This window comes from Alosa pseudoharengus, unplaced genomic scaffold, assembly GCF_046254945.1.
Source record: "Alosa pseudoharengus isolate Yale_2024_CS ecotype anadromous, Long Island Sound unplaced genomic scaffold, YU_APseudo_1.1 YU_APseudo_1.1_scf_2, whole genome shotgun sequence".
Taxonomy (NCBI): Eukaryota; Metazoa; Chordata; class Actinopteri; order Clupeiformes; family Clupeidae; genus Alosa; species Alosa pseudoharengus.
Window position 1 is genome coordinate 16,978,912 of NW_027468663.1, and position 13,848 is coordinate 16,992,759.

The following is a 13,848-nucleotide window of genomic DNA, read 5'->3' on the forward strand; positions in this document are numbered from 1 at the left end:
AATAAAGAATATTATCAAGGGTGTGATTCAGCCGCAGGCCGAGTGCCGCAGGTCAGGTACACATACAGTGTAGCCGCAGGGGTATCGCTTTCCTACCAACTTATGATCGTGCCTTATTGCTTAGGCTTAACGTGTATATGTGCAATGCATACCAGTTCCACTCATGATGTAATGTAAGGTCATAGCAAATCCACCCTCACATTTTAATCATAGCTTTAGCTCTATTTTTAGCATTTTATTACAGTATGTTTAGAACCAGCAATTTTAATATTTCCTGCCAATAATCATGTTTTGATCATCATTTTGTTGTAAAATTGGTTTTATACTGTGAATATTATGTCATGAAGTAAAGCTTGTCTGACTTCACTTTTCTATTAATTTCATCATGAGTTTTTACAAAGGTATTTTCTGTACCAGTAGTAATCAACCGTTTAGCTCTTGTGCTGAAAATCACTCAATCACAATGTCTCCATACTTTTCCAAACTGCCTGTTACCGGTACATCCTCTGCACTGTCCTGCCCTTACTTTAAAGAGCTAGGCTAATTATTAGCATGTTCTACATATCTAGCCTGGTCCCTTGCTGACCCAAGCACCCTTGGAGCTCACACCACACCTCCCCACAGCACTGACCTCACTTCCCAGGAAGACATGTCATACCACGGCATCTCTCTGTAGTTCCCAGGAAGACATGTCATACATGTTCATGGAGGTGTGAGAGAAGGGAGAAGGCGGTCATGGTGGTGGTGGTGTGTGTGTGTGTGTGTGTGTGTGTATGTTAGTGTGTGCCAATGTTCCCTCTAAGCTGCGCGCGCGGCCGCGCAGACCAGTCGAAGTGGCCGCGCAATAGATTTTTCAGACCGCGCACATTTTTCAGACCGCACAAACAATTTTTTTTCAGGGGTTACAAATCTGAGCATCAACGCGATGTAGGCTAGGTAATAAACATTTAAAATACTGACATGTCTGACAACCAAGCCGGATGTAGCCTAAGTTAGAATGTGTACATACAAAGTATCCTTTAGGCTACTCTAGGCGGGCCCTGCTCCAGTTATGTAGTAGGCTACAGGGCCGGAGTGGGGCCACTTTTCAGCCCGGGAGTTTCAGGCCCAAGACCGGCCCACGTTTTCCATAGTGGTGGAAATTGGATAAATGAAGCAACATTTCAGCTCTTACTATCCTGTAGTTTTTATTAGTACCATGGTTCAACAAATGTGTAAAGGTTATAATTCACTTCAACTGAGAAGTTAACAGAAAATATTCCACTATTCCACAAGTTAACAAAAACAGAAAGAAAGAAAGAAAGAAAGCCTTTGAAATGTATCCTATCCCACGCTTCCACAAAGAGGCATATTGAACTAATGTTTAGGCTACATGTTTTTGCATGGGTAGGCTATATTGTTGTTTGGTGATTTAGCTTACTCCTTTACTACACCCTCTTCTGAGCAAACAAGGCATATAGGTTTATCATGTAGCATAATTGCTCGTTCTTACATTAAATAACTATAAATTATCCTCTCTACTTGTCCCTGTAGTCATGGCCTCCTCATCACTAATTTCGTGCTCATCATTTTCAGTGGTCGACTGGTTGATCTGCTGCTCAATTTTTATTGCATAGGCCTACACAGATCAATCTTCAATTTAACAAAAGGCTAATATTTTAAGTAATTTAATATGTTGCTTGCGAATATCTTGACAACAAACGTCCATTATTAGCCCAATAATTGCATTGCCAATAGGCTAATCATTGCCTATAGCAGGGGTCTCAATTGAGCCGGGGGCCACTTTTGCCAATGTCATCTGATTGGAGGGCCATGTCAGTGTTAAAGAATAATAATACAAAAAAGAACGGCTATTTCCTAAAATGCAATGTTTTTCTCAAATACTGTATTTTCAAACACAAAACTACAAACTGAAAGTGCAAGTCTTTTTTATCTATTTTTAGACTCCTGTGCTAACAACCTTAGCTTATAAATAAAATAATGATAAAATAAATATTAATACAAATTATAAAAACAAAAAAAGCATAAAAACAGGCAAGCCTATGTGTGTGTTTCACACCAAATAAAAATATTTTCCTCTTACAACTTTTATAAAAACTAGGCGTCAGGGTTAATGGAATGGAATGGAAATCTATTTATTTGAAGCAGGGACAATGCACAGAATAACATTTATCCTGGGATCCAGGAAAATATGTCTTGGGCCAGGTTGTAGCAGCAATTGCTAATTTGCACCTGTAGTCCCTGGGCAAGTATAAAAACATAAAATAAAATAACAGTAACATAAATAAATTACATAGGACTAAAGATGATGTGATGGCCATAGTATTTAACAAACAAGCAGTCTTAGAATAGAAAACATGGACGCCAGCAGCCCACTCTCTTACCCCCCTCCCCAGCATACACATATAACTAAAGCCTGTTTAGTACTAGCCAGCTCCACACACAGACACACACACACACACACACATACAACATCTTAAAATCTACTTAACATCCACCTCTTAGTCAAGCATGAAAAAGTATGAGAATTTGTACATAATATGTATTCTGTGGGGAGGGCATTCCACTGTCTCATGGCCACACATGAGAAAGAGGAACTCCCAAATTTGGTTATACGACGAGGGATGCTACACTCCCCCCTTGTGACACGTCGTGTAGTTCGCTCAGAATTTTCAGAGCAGAGTGTTACAAACTTTTTCAAAGGGGGAGCAGTAGCACTGTAAACTATTTTATGTAGTAAAGACACATTTGAGTGTTTCATTAGGTTTTCAAAACTCAATAAACTATATTTGGCCAGTATATGACAGTGATGATAATGGCGTGTCTTTTTGTCATGGATTTTAAGGCAGTTTTTGTACAAAGATTCTAAAGGTTTTATCACTGTTTTACTTGCCTGAGACCAGGATGTGATGCAGTATAGAAGGTGAGGGATTATCATTGCTTGTAAGTATGTACTAGATGCCTCAGTGCTAAGAGAATTTCTTATATATTTAAAATTTGCTAAATTAAATTTCAGTGTGTTGCACAATTTTTTAACATGATCTTTAAAAGTAAGATTAGAATCAAGAGTTACTCCCAAATATTTAAATTTCTCTACATGTTTTATGTTTTGTTGATTTACTGAAATTTTGGGATAGGTCTTGGGTTTAGATCCAATGGTAAAGAACATAGATACAGTCTTTTCAACATTCAATGTAAGGCATGAATCCTGTAACCAGTCAGTAACCCTGCTCATAACACTTGTTAGCTTATTTGCCACATCTGTTGCACTTCTCCCATGGACATACAAAACAGTGTCATCAGCATACATAATAATATGTATGCTCTTGCAAACGGAAGGCAGGTCATTAATATACAAGCAAAAGAGCAGAGGGCCTAGAATTGACCCCTGTGGCACTCCCATGGTAGTGGCAAGTGATGTAGATAATGTGCCATTTACTTGCACACATTGAGTTCGGCTACTTAAATAGGACTTTATCCAATTTTGGACATTTGAGGAGATCTCATATTTTGCAAGTTTATGAATCAGTACTTCATGACTCACTGTGTCAAAGGCTTTACGTAGATCAAGGAAGACTGCTCCCACCACTCCTCCTTGATCTAGGCTAGATTTAATTTCCTCCAGAAAGTAGCAGCATGCGGTTTCAGTGGAGTGTTTTTTCCTGAAGCCGAATTGCATAGGATGTAACAAGGACTTGGAGTCCAAATGAGCAATTAGTTGTTCTGCTACTACCTTTTCAATAACCTTGGACACAGCTGGGAGAATACTGATGGGTCGGTAGTTTGAGACCACTTGAGTATCCCCAGATTTGTGCACCGGGGTGATAATAGCAGGTTTAAGAACGCTGGGGAAAATATTCTCACTAAAAGATTTATTTATGATCATGGCTAGAGGTATCATAATTGATGCTTTGCATTGTTTTAAAAAAGCTGTATCCCAACCAAATATGTCTTTAGCTTTGCTATTTGTTAAAAGTGAAATTACCTTTTCCACTTTCTCTGAGTTTATTGGGGAAAACTTGAAAGCGGAGACATCACAGGTTGATAGTTGTGGGAGTTGAGTTTTTGGAAAGCTTAAACTCAGCTCTTGTACTGAATTTATGAAGTATTCGTTAAAACATTTCCCAACAATCTGCCCGTCATCCTGAATATGGATTTTTATATCAAAATTTCAAAAGGCCATGGCTTGAAAGTGGTCAGAGTTAAAGTCCTACTGTAAATGTAAAAATCTTTGAGTATAAACAAAAGTTTATGAAGGGGGTAAATTTACCCATCTAATTTGCCACTGGATGGCAAGCACCTCAAATGATGCACCTTTCTAGCCTGGCGGGCCATCCTATATCATTGAAATGTATAGTCTGGAATCGAATCATTCACCTGCTTAATCCAAGGGGCGGGCAGAGAATTGTCTTTCAAACTGCCTAGGCATGCAATAGGCCAGCGCTACGAGCATATCCGTATCCGGTCGGCAAAACGGCAAATACATCCTTCTTCGAAAGGAATGACTTAAGTGCATTGTGTTGCTCTACTTTCAAAGAAAAGTCCAACTCCTCCAAAGTTGACGCCAACGCCGATTCAAACAACCGGTCTTCGTTCGCCATAGCCATCTTCCTTGTTGTTCACCGTTGCAGGATGTCGTTATCCTGTTAAGCCCGCCTTAAGACTCTCTAACGAAATAGAGCGCTGTGATTGGAGAACATCCACGGTGTTAAGCCAATAGAAATTCCTATGGTTCGATACTAGACGTACAGGCTGAGCAAATTAATTTGCCGCCGCTAGGGTACGTCTAGATTTCTAGGCTAGCACCTTTCAGTAAATACTGGAAGTTGAAGATATTTGAGCAGGTTTACTTTATTTTTTGTCATATTAACCACATAACAAATTAACAGAAAAACACTAGGCCTAAGATGTATATGTATAATATCTCCATCAGAATCAGAATAGGTGAATAACATAGCCTACCCAAGACTTCATCACACGTCAACGTTTTTCAAAATTTGGTGTAGGCCTATTTCTGCTTCAATTTGTGCAAAACTATGGCCTGCATCGCTTCCGCGTCATTACAAACAAATGCACGTCTTCTTCGTGTTTCTCGCGTGTAATAGTATTTCCTGAAAACTTTGTGCAGCGATTTTGGGTTTGAATCAAGCTCTGGATGTCTAGCAAATAGTAGAGGAGAGTATAAATGAGATTTGTCACCGTACTTGGATCTGTCGTCTATTTAAATCAGTATCGTTGTTTATCGCAATTAAAAATACCCTCAATTGCCGAATAACATTATTATTTTGACATAGGTTGCGGGCCGGAATTGGGCTGGATTTGGCACGCGGGCCGGAGTTTGAGACCCCTGGTCTATAGACTATCTCTCTTTACCAGTTGCCACTTTTGTCTGTAATCTGGAAGCTTGGCAAATTTAGCAGCATGGCCGTTTCAGTGCCACCTGGCCTCTTTCTACATCCATACTTCCTGACGCTTATGGCTACTGTAGGGCCGGCCCGGCTATCCGTAGGCTATCTGAGAAAACTTTTTGGAAAAGACGGGCGATATAGACCCAACTAACTCTTTTTGGGAGGGGAGAACTCCCTCACATGGTAGGCTACAACCCATGCAGAGGCAACGGTGTCATGCACAGAATGCGGAACGTGTATAATCTACTTTAAGAGAAGATAGACTAACGTGACAAATGTCAATATTTTTTTCCTTGACTGGCCCAAAAGTGAAGCGGCCCACCGGGAATTCTCCCGATTCTCCCGATTACCCACCCCGGGCCTGCCCTGCATAAAACATCCTTGATGCCATTACCAAGTTCTACGCAGACCATGCAAAATGGTATGTTTACTTCAGATGGTGCTTAAAGGCTGTATCAGCAATTACAGCTGAACAAAACGTCACATCTGTTGATGTTCAAACAAAACAGAGAGCTAGCTTGCTACTCCCTTCCCCTCCCTCCCGTGCAATTGAAACTCTCCTATACGCGCATCTCGTCGGTTATTGGTTGGAACACTTTATTTTGCCTTTGAGTGGTTGCCAACACTTGTTGGTAGCGATTGTTTTTGTGTGCAGATCTCGGAGCCTAGGCTGACTACAGAGACGCGTTTTTTTGGCGGCCTGCTTATGGCAGACAGCTAGCGGATCGCTAGGAAAGATTAGATGAATTTGATAATTTATGTTTGGGCCTTTTTTGTGCCTGAAATCGCTGATAAACCCTTTAATGTTGGGCAGACTTAAAGGAGTGGCTGCTTTACTGAAGCGTCAGGTACCGCACCTGACAAGATGAGCCACATAGCCGGATAGGCCTATCTCCCTCAATGAAATTCAAATGACATGTTTTGTAGCCTAGTTTGTTGCAAACCACTCCAGTTATAAAATTGTTTAGGCTACCTTTAGGAAAAATGACACAATGTCAATTTAATAGTCAATTTAATAAGCACTGCATTAGCATTTTTTCTTTCACTGAAGTTCCACTTAAATGTTGTACCTGCTGAGAAATGACTAAACACCTTGGATACTTATATAATGATATATATATATATATATATCATTATCAGTCATAACCAGTGAACCAGTCATTAACTCTCTAAACCTTATTGAAGTTCAACCAAAAGATTCTTTAAGTTCAACTAAACTGACTGGTAAAACACAAGTCCAACCATTATAAAGGATATTGAATAAATAACAACCTTTTTAGACATATTGATGCATTTGCGGTCATCTCTTTGAATTCCCTATGGCTAACGCAGGCTCATGGTCATTTTCGCCAGGTCGTGTGGTTGCAAATTGCTCACAGTGCTGAAATGTGCGCTCAGAAAACAAATTATTTGCTCAGTGCTGAAAAAAATTAGAGGGAACATTGGTGTGTGTGTGTGTGTGTGTGTGTGTGGGTGGGTGGGTGGGTGTGGGGTGTACACAGCACATGGCTCAACAACAGCACACTTACCTGCAGCTGAAAGTGAAGTCATAAATATTTCATCTTCTCCACTCCAAAACAAGCTCTTCGGCCCCCTCCGTTAGTGTCCATGTCAGGCACCAGATGATACTGTACTCAGCTTGAGATCCAAGTTGTGTAAAATTGATTATTAAACAAGCATACTAACAAGCATAATATTGAGTGCTTGATCACAAAAAAAATCTCCTGGGCAATTCAAGCAGGAGACTTTTTTTCAACATTTTTTTCTTCAGCAGATGAATAATACATAGTTAATGGAGGGCTACACCTTATTTTCACTAATAAGACTACAAAGTAGTCTCCGGCTCTGCTCCCACCTACTTGAATGCCCTCATACAGACATACGCTACCTCCAGACCATTGCGCTCCTCAGACGAACGACATCTAGCTCTACCACCGGTACGCTCAGGCCAATCCAAACTTTTCTCATCTGTTGTTCCTCGTTGGTAGAACACACTGCCAGTTCCTACAAGGGCAGGGACATCCCTCTCCATCTTCAAAAAACTCCTGAAGACCCAGCTCTTTAGAGAACATCTCCTCTCATAGCACCACTTACAACAAGTCTTGCTGATCCTAGCACTTACCACCCGTCTTGAACTGACACTCAACTGTTTAAAAACAGCACTCACTGATGCACTTATTCTTACTGTACTCTACCGTTTTTAAATTGTCCTAAAATTGTTGAGAGAATTGCTTTAAAACTTAAACTGTTCACCATGTTGTTAGTCGCTTTGGTTAAAAATGCGTTAGCCAAATGTAATGTAATGTAATGTAATATACTGTGCACATTCCACATGACAATAGGCCAAACAGCATCACAGAATGATGGTTCATCGGGAGGTTACTTCACCTGTCTGTGTGCAGTAACAGTAACAGTTGTCGGATGTTTTTGGGAAAATAACCTTATTTGCCATTTAACCCAGAGTTAGATTAGAAGAGCTGGAGTTATAAGCTAACTGGTCTCACACACTTCCAGTGAATTATGCTAAGTTAGGCTACATGTAACACTTTCAGACTGGGTTATTGCACGGGGTGGGTAGATGGCAAATAAGCGAATTTGTTGCTTTAGCTGTCACTCATGTCAGCTGGAGGGGAACAAAAAAGGTCCAGATGTAAAATGTCCAGATATATGTTGCAGCATGAAATCCAAGAGGGTGTTGATACCGTTAACCACAAGCATTTATAAATACAGATGTATTAAACACACACATACACTAAGGGACAGAAAAAAAGGCTGAACCAAGAGTAGAATGAGTGAATGAATTCAGTCAACCTCTTGCTTGTGAATTGGGCCAAGATGTCAGATTCATTAGGTGTCAGCAAACAAACTACAAGCTGCATGGAATGTCACTTTGCATTTCAAGCAGCTATCGATCATATGATGGTGCCGGTGCAGAATTGATTCTCCTGATAAGAGGTTGTGCTGCAGAGCAGTGGAAGGCCCCTGGAAGATTAGCTCCACATTAGGTAGACAGGATGGGAGTCCGTATGACTGCCTGATGGGAAAGGACACTTGAGGGGGCACAAAGAAGTGAACATGCCCTCCTCCCATTCGACTGATCAATAGTCACCTCAGCTGAGACCCATATTAAGACTCATAGCATGAATCTATTGCAGATACTGTTAACTTGCAGGGGATGGTGCAGGTGCACTAGTTCTGGCATGCAGCATACAGTAGGTTCACTGCAGTGTCCACTAGGACCGTGCATTAGTGGAGGTGTGAGCGATGATGAATAAGTGGGTTAAAAGTTCCAGGAGTTAGGTGGAGCTATAGCACAGCGTTAGCCGTTAGTAGTTTCCTGAACACACACACACCCCATCTCTTTCCTACTCATTTCCTGTCCACTCTCCACTGCCCTGTCCATTCAAGGCAAAAATGCTCAAAAATGTAGTTAAAAAGAGCCAGGAGTTGTTTTCAAGAAAAACAGCAGAGTGTCATGGTCTATAAAAACCCATAACTGAACCAGGAAATATGGACAATCAAATTTGATGTAGTACAAAATTGCTGGTAAGCATTTATGACTATAATCACTCTGTGGACAATTCTGCTTTGCCTTTCAAACCAGATCTTTATGACTGTTGGGCTTCTCTCTCGTAAATGATCAAGCTGGATCAATGTGCTCTACAAATGTGGTCATTTTCTGGATTAGTTGCATCAGTTGCTGCTGTAACAATGAATGTGTGTGTGTGTGTGTGCTGAATCCAAAAGGGCAGTGTGCCTTTGGTCAGCAACAGTAATCCTGTGGTTAGCCCCAAGTTTGGCATGTAGTGAGACTGAGATTCTGTCTTGATGACCTATAGAGAGCTTATTTTCTCACAATCAGTTAGTTGATGTAACAACACAGTCTATTAACATCACATAAGAATTTCTGAATATGGTATATGATATGAATATGATGTGGATCTTACAAAGAAAAAACACAGTCATTTCTGTGGAATTTGTCTGCAAAGTTTAAACTTAGGCACAAGCTTTGCATCTAATATCTGGAATACTGAGATTGTCTTCACTGCACAAAATCACTTTGCTCTTTTCTCCAAGTTGAAGCTTTGATGAAATATGATTCCTGAAAACTGGGCTTAACAATAGCAGAAACAGATTGAGCACACATACACACTCTACATCTTTCCATATTCCCATGCAGACCATCAGTATAAAACAGTTTCATTGCACTGATCAGATATTCATATATACAGTAATATAATTGTCAATACACCTAACGGCCCTCCTTTAATATTTAAATGTGTGAAAAGCAAACACGGCCGTGTTGGAGAAACCACTTAAACCCATGTGATCAGGCAAATATGCAAAGAGGAGAAGCCATTAGCATGCATATGTGGGACTTGGGGAAAGCCTGCTGCACATGCCACAGACATCTCTGCATCTCCGCATATTCTTGAATTTCCCCTTGGGGATTAATAAAGTATCTATCTATCTATCTATCTATCTATCTATCTATCTATCTATCTGTCTGTCTGTCTGTCTGTCTGTCCAACTCTGCACTATTATTATTGGAGGCCAAGCAGCAAAGCTGAGTAGGCACCCACTGTGTTTGTACATTTTCTTCCCTATTATTATTCTTCCACCATGAGAGTCTACGGCTGCCAGTGTTGGGGAAGTTACTTTTAAAAAGTAGTGTTTGCTCTTTACTCGTTACTTCTTAAAAAAAAGTAATCCGTTACTTTACTTAGTTACCCTCTATGGAAAGTAACTTTTTATGTTACTTGTTACTTTTAGGTTATTTTTATGTTGCTCGACTTTGGGCAGAACCCAATATCTGTTCCTAAATGTGTAGGCCTACTGTACATAAAGTTCTACTATGGAGGACATCATAGGTATTTCTTTTGTGCTCTTTATTATAAAAAAGTCATATAGGTTTAGTCAGATTTTTTTTTTCTTTCCTTTTCGCATGTCCAAATTTCCGTCAAGGATTCCCGGGACACTGTAAGACCGGGGAACACGAAAATTTGTGGGCATGTAACCCCACATGGATAGCATGGAACCTCCTTTTTTCGTTTTGATCTGTAGCCCCCCCACTGGACTGGACCCCCCAAAAGGAGGGTAGGGCAGACACAGTTTTCTGTGAATATCTCGAGAACCGTAGGGTTTAGGAGGACCTTTTTTTTTTGTATGTTGATCTCAAAGGGCCATGTCAACCCATTCCATAACCACTCATTTCATGTATAGCGCCACCTAGTTAAACACAAAAAAGTAAAAATGAAGTGTTGTAATCGCAGGTATCTGTGACCTAACATAGTCAAAACTGCACGAAATTGGAAGTGTAGGATCATTATGACACCCTCTGAATGCACGCCAACTTTTGTGGAGTTCCGTTCATGGGGGGCCACACAATAAATTAATTTATGTTACTATACACCAACTGGCCTGTAGGTGGCCGGAGACAGTTTTCTGTGAATATCTCGAAAACCGTAGGGCCTATGAGGTCCACCTTTTTTTTGGATGTTGGTCTTAAGGGGGCATATCAACCTATCCCATTACCACTTATTTCATGTATAGCGCCACCTAGTTAAAAATTAAAAAGCAAAACATTAGGTGTTTTCATCACAATATCTCTGGCTGACATGGTCAAAACTGCAGGAAATTGAAAATGTAGGATCATTATGACACCCTCCGAATGCATGCCAAGTTTCGTGGACTTTCGTTAATGGGGGGCCTTACAATAAAATAATTTATGTGTACATTTAGTGACCGTACAACAAGGATTCCCGGGACACTGAAAGACCGGGGTACACAAAACTTGGTGGGCATGTAACCCCACATGGATAGCATGGAACCATCGCTTTTCGTTTTGATCTGTAGCCCCCCCCGCTGGACTGGACCCCCCGAAAGGAGGGTAGGGCAGACACAGTTTTCTGTGAATATCTTGAGAACCGTAGGGCCTAGGATGACCAATTTTTTGCGTATGTTTGCCTCCAGGGGTCATGTAAACCCATTCCATATGCACACATGTGCATAAACAGATACACACGCACACACATACATTCACAGTAATCCTACGTATGACACATACTCACACAGTAGACATATATACGCATGCATGCACATGCACACACAGAGGCACATAAACAGGCAAACACACAAGCACATGCACATGCATGCACACAAACCCACCCACACACCCACACACACATAAACATAAACATGTACACGCACACATGCACACAATTCAAGAATTTCTCAGAATTATGAACAGGCAAGATGGGGGTGGGGTTGTATAAAATGTATATTACATGTGAAATCTATGAACTAATCATGTTTTGGTACTTGTTGTCTAGCAGATACCAGTGAGAATTGAGTGTGCATAATGCAATTCAGTGGGAACGCTAGAATCATATATGCCTTTCAGCGTGACTTATTTTTGTGGAAAACATGTGCTGGACTGGGCGGTGGTCATATTTTGTACCGCTCTGCGGTACATCTAGTTATTATTATTATTATTAGTAGTAGTAGTAGTAATAGTAGTAGTAGTAGTAGTAGTAGTCACACACTTGTTGTTGTAGATGGTGGTAGGGGTGGGCGATATATATCGTCTGCGATAATATCGTGATTGTTGTTTTAACGATGTAATTAAATTACTTATGCTGAAAAAACACTCGAAATCACGCATTGAAACCCCATACATTAACTAAATCCAGGAGGTGTATGCAAGAGAAGCCCCATTGCAGCAGAACAAGGGTCACATGATCGCTAGTGGGTCCACGTTGTCACACGCAGGCCTAATGTTTATTTTGTGTAGCGAGATCAAGACGAGCCTACCTGGGATTTTGTGCAGCTACTTCTGTTCACGTAGCATTGTCACATTTTTTCCTACATGGTATTATATGGAGAGAAAATATTTGCCTTTGAGTATTTTAATAGTGAGTTGTAAACAAAGAACTCTTCTCATGTAACCCTTTTGTAAATGGACTGAAGTTCGCTCTAAATATCTACGTGTATCGATTATGCTAACCGTTAGCATCTCTATGGGATTTCTCATATACATTAGCCATAAGCTAACGCATTAGTTTCTATTCTGTAACTTGGAATGCTAGCCTACATGATTTCTCTTAAACAAAACATCGAAGGAAATAACTGAGACGTACTCTGTTGGTCTGCTTAGTTTTACAGTGAATCCTACGTAAAGGTTTTTAAAAGGAGCTTCAGACTTTCTCTTGGGAAACTGTTAGGCCTAGTCATCTTCTCTAATGTAGCTGGCTAGACCATGTCATTGCCACACACACAAGTGGGGGCAAAATTGGAAATGTGTCAAAGTGAATGCATTGTTGATTTGGTTAAAAAGTCACAGGTTAATGGTTATTATTGTATTGATGCTATTCATAAATAATGAGCTGTAAAGTAACTCAGACTTTTACCATTTTTTTTAAAGGATATCGACTAATTATCGTTATCGTGAAAATCACAAAAAATAGAGATATTATTTTTTGTCCATATCGCCCACCCCTAGATGGTGGTGAGAATGTTTAGTTCTTTTATCATTCGATTTAAAGGGAAACTTGGCAGGATTTCCCCCTCTGCTGGAGAAATTGTGCATTATGCTATTTCAAACTGTGGGAAAAGGTAACGATAAAGCACATGGATTTGTTTACAAGCTAGCGAACGGTTAGCATAAGTTTGGCAGAACTATGTGGATGTTACAAGGTAAGAAACACGATTTAAACGAGTTTCTTGTTTCTCACTTCTCTTTCCGGGACGGTAAGTCTCAATGTTGCAAGGTTGGTTTTCCGCCTGGGGACGCTAGGCGCAGGGGGGACAGTCACCATTTTCACCGGAACAGGTCATTTAACCATCCGAATGATTCCTAAACGGGTTTATTATGTTGAAATAGTTGCCAAGTTCCCCTTTAATCATTCCTTTTATTCTTTCAAACTATTTTTTGATCATCATCATCAGACACTCAGGCATCTCCAAGTCCCCTGATCAAATGGTGCAGTGAACCTGTTATCGAACTGGTCAGCTCCATCAGAGCCACGCTGTTCAAGAGACTCTCCTAATGACATTTTGGTCTCCGATGGTGTCCGATGGTGTGTATGTGTCTACTGAAAAATATCAAAATCAAATAATTCCACTTTTTCCTCACTATTTTCATCACACATGCCCCATTAGGTTTCACACACAGACTTTGGGTTTCAAAGAATTGTTTGATATGAAATTGAAAAAAAAAAAAATACCTTACAAGTTCTATATCCCATTCAATACCAGAGTTTTACTTTCTACACTTTTATGTGTGCTAGATGTCATTCTCTGAATACAGAGCTACAAGTTCAACTGAGGATTTTGACTGATGATAATGAATGAAATACAGTCATTTTCTGTGTATTAGCCGCATTGTGTATAAACCGCGGCTAATAGATGGGAAATTACGGTAGAGTTAGACAAGTCCTGA